At 48.7% G+C, this 6,358-nt stretch overlaps 1 non-coding gene across 1 annotated transcript; it reads right to left on the bottom strand.

Moving 5' to 3' along the window:
• Positions 1–3,395: 3,395 nt before the first annotated feature.
• Positions 3,396–3,470, bottom strand: Trnat-ugu. The gene has a single exon. It is a non-coding gene; the product is annotated as a tRNA-Thr (tRNA).
• Between the last annotated feature and the right edge of the window lie 2,888 nt (positions 3,471–6,358).

The following is a 6,358-nucleotide window of genomic DNA, read 5'->3' as shown; positions in this document are numbered from 1 at the left end:
GAGAAAATAACATGTAATCTTTCCTACCTGTGATTCCCGTTCGTCGTTTATTTCCTCTCTGGTAGTCTATATCTATGGATTGCGCTGATAATTATAACAAAGGTGACCATTCCACACCCGATTTTGTCGGTCGGGTTTATTTGTCTCGGCGTGTATAGCCAAGTCTCCTCTTTTCTGCGGAAAAGATTTTTGTTTCTACATGCAACGAGGGTTTCCCTGGCAGAGACATCACGTGCGCTGTGCAAGCATCAACTTAAGATTCGTTCAGAAATCAACTTAGAATGTGTTCAAAAATGTTCAAAAACAAACTGGGATGCTTTTCAAAATCATGTGAATAATCGATAGAGCAACGTACTCTGGATGCTAGGAGATTTATGAAACTAGATTTTCTTTTCGTCATGCTACACGAGGCAGATACCCCGGGTTTGCCGCCGCATCCCCCCCTTCCCCTAAATCCGGGCCTGATTGGGGGACAGGGCTCATTAGTTTTCCTATATGTTACATTTGTTATGGTTGAATGAAATAGAAACATTAGTTAGACGCGCGGGGTAGCCGTGCGGTCTCAGGCGCCTTGTCACGGTTCGCGCAGTTGCTCCCGTCGGAGGTTCGAGTCCTCCCTCGGGCATGGATGTGTGTGTGTGTGTGTGTGTGTGTGTGTGTGTGTGTGTGTGTGTTGGCTTTAGCGTAAGTTAGTTCAAGTTATATAAAGTAGTGTTTGAGCTTAGGGACCGATGACATCAGCAGTTTGGTCCCATAGGACTTACCACAAATTTCCAATTTCCCAACATTAGTTATAAAAGTTTAATGCGCGCTATCACATCTTTGAAGTTTAATCTTTAGAGTAATGATAACATTTAGAGTAAGTTTTGAAGGTTCCTTTTCTTTAAAATGACAATTATGGATTTCAGAGAATCTTTTAACTTATTTTATTTCTTCAAGGATACACTGTTTTGTTAATATTGCAGGATTAAAGTTTAAACTTTCGATTATAGTAACATTTGAAGTCATTTCTGAATTTTTTAATAAATAAGTATCTTTATATTTTAGAAAGTTTTTAAGGCTATACAAGTTTATTGATATTGCACTTATGAAACTTGAAACGTAATATCCCCTTTGAGTGTTCTTGATATAAAATAGTGATATCATTCTACGTTCACCTTACATACTGTGTTTCCTGCTGTATGTGAAAGGTTGGTGACGTAACTGAGCCACGGTTCCTACATTGATCTCAGTTACAGGGATATGGCCATTACGGGGGTATCGGTGATGCCAGACATCGTTTCCAAGCTGGCGGTCCCGCATCCACGACGGGTTCTCCACTGTAGCCTGCAAAATGATTGAACCTGCCGGTAATAAACAATTCATAAACTGATATTCAGTTCGACCTCGTCAGTTAATAAAAAAGCCCAGCCCTTCACACCCAACTACTAAAATTTCGGTTCAAAGAGAGTTTTCACCTAAGTTCATTGCCCTACATGTAGTCAGGTATCACCGTACGAGGAAACGTTGCAGTTCCCGGATAAGCGTGGATCACGACAGGGGATTTTGCACATGTTTACGAGGCGGCCGCCGTATCGCCTGCCCCACTGCTGCACCGGACAGCGGAAGCCCGGCCGCCCTTTAACGGCGAGGTCCATCAGGAAGACATCAGGCTCCACGCAGATCCGGGGGATAGCTGCTGTCACGTCACGAGCTCTCGCCGCGCGCGCCGGCAGAAGCGACAGAAGGGGACGGCTGCCCACAGCAGAGCGAAGCAGCCAGCGACACCCTCCCACGCCGCCATCAAAACGCCCACCCACGCTGCGAAATTGGAAAAGTTTCCAGTGACATCGCGGCAGCCTCTGCACATTCCTGTGGCGCGCTTTTCACTCCCTTTTTCACGAAAAGTGGCAGAGGAAAACTGCACTCTCAGGTACGGTCGGGGGGTGAGTGAGAGAAACGATATGAGGCTTGAAATATTGGCACATTTCATTTCAAAGCCCTAGCTCGGTGGGATAGCTCGATTTCTTTCTACGACTAAACTCTGCCATTTACTTTCTTCATGTCTACAGGCTGTATCTAGTTACAGGGTGACCATTATTGAACTATATGAAAAAAACGTAAATTAGCTACAAACTATGGCGAAATCAGAATTATATTAATACCTTCAGCTGCTACACCAAGAAGAAATGCAGATGATAAACGGGTATTCATTGGACAAATATTTTATACTAGAACTGACATGTCATTACATTTTCACACAATTTGGGAGCATAGATCCAGAGAAATCAGTACCCAGAACAACCACCTCTGGCCGTAATAACGGCCTTGATACGCCTGGGCATAGAGTCAAACAGAGCTTGGATGGCGTGTACAGGTACAGCTGCCCATGCAGCTTCAATACGATACCACACTTCATCAAGAGTAGTGACTGGCATATTGTGACGAGCCAGTTGCTCGGCCACCATTGACCAGACGTTTTCAATGGGTGAGAGATCTGGAGAATGTGCTGGCCAGGGCAGCAGTCGAACATTTTCTGTATCCAGAAAGGCCCTTACAGGACCTGGAACATGCGGTCGTGCATTATCCTGCTGAAATGTAGGGTTTCGCAGGGATCGAATTAAGGGTAGAGCACGGGTCGTAACACATCTGAAATGTAACGTGCACTGTTCAAAGTGCCGTCAATGCGAACAAGAGGTGACCGAGACGTGTAACCAATGGCACCCCATACCATCACGCCGGGTGATTCGCCAGTATGGCGATGGCGAATACACGCTTCCAATGTGAATTCACCGAGATGTCGCCAAACACGGATGCGACCATCATGATGCTGTAAACAGAACCTGGATTCATCCGAAAAAATGACGTTTTGCCATTCGGGCACCCAGGTTCGTCGTTGAGTACACCATCGTAGGCGCTCCCGGCTGTGATGCAGCGTCAAGGGTAACCGCAGCCATAGTCTCCGAGCTGATAGCACGGCGTTCCGTATTACCCTGCTGAACCCACCGATTCCATATTCTGCTAACAGTCATTGAATCTCGACCAACGCGAGCAGCAATGTCGCGATACGATGAACCGCAATCGCGACAGGCTATAATTCGACCTTTATCAAAGTCGGAAACGTGATGGTACGCATTTCTGCTCCTTACACGAGGCATCACAACAACGATCACCAGGCAACGCGGGTCAACTGCTGTTTGTTTATGAGAAATGGGTTGGAAACTTTCCTCATGTCAGCACGTAGTAGGTGTCGCCACCGGCGCCAACCTTGTGCGGATGCTCTGAAAAGCTAATCATTTGCATATCACAGCCTCTTCTTCCTGTCGGTTAAATTTCGTGTCTGTAGCACGTCATCTTCGTGGTGCAGCAATTTTAATGGCCAGTAGTGTATATCAACGGGGACAGGTGAAAATGTGTGCCCCGACCGGGACTCGAACCCGGGATCTCCTGCTTACATGGCGGACGCTCTATCCATCTGAGCCACCGAGAGCACAGAGGATAGCGCGACGGCAGGGACTATTTCGCGCACGCCTCCTGCGAGACCCACATTCTCACCTTGAATGTCCAAACACTACATTTCTTAGTGTCCCACCCCAACATACTCATTACTCGTGGAAGACATTCTTAGCAAGTCCCGTAAGAGTTCGGGGAATATGTGTGCATCGGCACAGAGGAAGAAGGTCATGGCCGGTGTTGCCAGAACTATATACTTACATGGTATGGTGTCTGTTCTTTCGGACAATCGCGATAGCATATCATATCAGTACACAAACTATGGCGTTCACACTTTGTTCAAAATATATTCAGATTTAACTTATGACATGTTCGATATGGCTGCTATAATTATCGACGATGTGGCTTAGACGAATAGCTAAATTCTGCGTGGCTCGCTGAAGCGTAGGAACATCGATGCTGTCGATGGCCTCCTGAATTGCTATTGTTAGCTCAGCAATGGTTTTGGGGTTATTGCTGCACACCTTGTCTTTAATATAGCCCCACAAAAAGGAGTCGCATGTGTTCAGATTAGGAGAACATGGCGGGCAATCGAGCCCCATATCAGTGGCCTCTGCGTACCCCAGAGCCAAAATGCGGTCCCCAAAGTGCTCCTCCAAGACATTAAACACTCTTCTGCTTCGATGGGGTCGAGATCCGTCTTGCATGAACCACATCTTGTCGAAATCAGCGTGACTTTGGGTAATGGGGATGAAATCTTCTTCCAAAACCTTTGCGTACCGTTCGGTAGTCACCGTGCCATCAAGGAATATCGCACCTATTATTCCGTGACGACATCGCACACCACACTGTTACCCGTTGGGGTGATGAGACTTCTCGATCGCGAAATGAGGATTCTCAGTCCCACAAATGTGACAATTCTGCTTGTTGGTGAACCCATCCAAATGAAAGTGGGGGATCCGTCGCTAAACCAAACCATGCATGCGCATACTAATTCCTATTACGCCCCGAAGCCCACCGTGCACTTTGAACGTCCTAAAGCAAACCATTCAAAAGTTATGGCGATTTTATTTCATATAGATCAATAATTGTCACCCTGTATGTAAGACAGCACACATGCTCCGCAGCTGTTGAACACCGAATGAGATGGCGCAGATTTTATGGCACTGACTGGATTTCAGATCGCAGTTCGGTCCATTTTGTTTGCATTTTCCCAGGTTTCATTAAATCGCTTTGAATGAAATCTGAGATGGTACCTTCAACAATTCGAAGCGGGTCGTAAGGGGATAGATATCGATCCAATATTTGGAGGATCGAATCTGCCTTACTCTCATTTGCAACAACTCAGTGACATTGCTGAAGGGGATGCCCCATCGAGAGTTTGGCTCCTGGAGATCTTTTGGCGTGAAGGAGTGAGTCAGTCGAGCCCCAGAAAGCCTGCTGGACAGGTCCAGAGAGATCGTGCTCTGCCTATCACACGCTATTGCGCAGAAGTGATATTGTGGAGTGTTGTCAGTAGCAGATCCCGAGTGTATTAAGTGAAATATTTTGTGGAAAGAAATTGACAGTCACACCATAATTAAAACGCCATAGAACTGTGTGTGTGTGTGATCAATGTGAGAAAGTGTTGGCTCATACGACTACATATTGGGACTCCGTTATAAAGGAAGCGGCCGAGATTCGCTTGAACAACAACAATTTCAACAGAGACCAGGGATACACACTCAGCAGGCATGGGGACGGGCGTTGAACATCGAAAGAAAGCAGAGACAGATGCGCGACGCGGGAGCGGCGGTTTCAAACGTGGCGCCTGCCCCTGGCGCCACCTGACGTTACCGGTGCCGCCACAGGCAATAGCTCCGCCAGCTGCCCGGGTCGACTTACGCGCGCGGGCCACATTGGATCGATCTGATTGGCTGCTGCTGATGTCATCATGCCTATATAAGCGAGAGACCGTAACAGCCCCGGTCCATTTTCCAACTCAAAATGTACGCCACCTACTCCAACAACCAGGCCCATTTCACCTTCTCCCGTCTTGACACCTTTGTCCAAATCCCTGACATGGCGCGACAGCACCGTATCCTTTTCAACAATATCCGCTCCCTTCCCGCCAACAAGAACCTCTTCCTGCACACCCTTGCCACCCACCGCGTGGATGCCTTCCTCCTCAATGAAACCTTCCTCCAACCTCACCACACTGTCCACACTTCGCCCTACCTCCTCCACCGCTCCGATAATCCCCTCCCGATTGCGCGTGGCGGAGTTGCCATTGGTCATCACCGCCAGATACCCGTTCGGCTCCAACCTCTCCTTCCCGACCCCACCGAACACCTGATCCTTAGTCTCTTCTTCCCCGGCCTTACCGTTACCTGCGCCACCATCTATGTCCGCCCTAATGCCCCTATTCCCTTCGACTTCCTCTCCCACATTGACCGTACCTTCTCCTCCTACGTGATCGCCGCCGACCTCAACATCCATAGTCGTTCCGCCGCCCAGTTACGGCGGTGGCATCGGTTCCTCTCCTCCCTTCAAGGCGACCTCATCCTCATCCCCCTGCACACCCATCCCGAATCCAACTCCACTCCCGATGTTATCCTTTCCTCCCCCAACCTCCTTAGCTGCATAACGGTGGATGTCCTGGAGCCTATTAGTAGCGACCATCTCCCTGTCCTCCTCACTGTTTCAGACGGTCGTCGCCCCCGCCCCGACCCTCGCACTGACCATCCCCTTAAGTACGTCCATGACTATTCCCGTGCCAACTGGAATGCCTACCGGGATACCCTTTCCACCCAGGTCGATAGCCACCCCTTCACCTACCACCACCCTGACGATGTAACCCATGCCCCCTCCTTTCTCCAGTAGACCTTGTCTGAGGCCGTGGAGGTCCACGTCCCTACTGTCGCCATCCACCCCCACCGTCCTACCT

This window comes from Schistocerca americana, chromosome 6 (assembly GCF_021461395.2).
Source record: "Schistocerca americana isolate TAMUIC-IGC-003095 chromosome 6, iqSchAmer2.1, whole genome shotgun sequence".
NCBI lineage: Eukaryota > Metazoa > Arthropoda > Insecta > Orthoptera > Acrididae > Schistocerca > Schistocerca americana.
The sequence above is the reverse complement of the archived record's forward strand: the minus strand, read 5'-3'. Positions and strand labels throughout refer to the sequence as shown.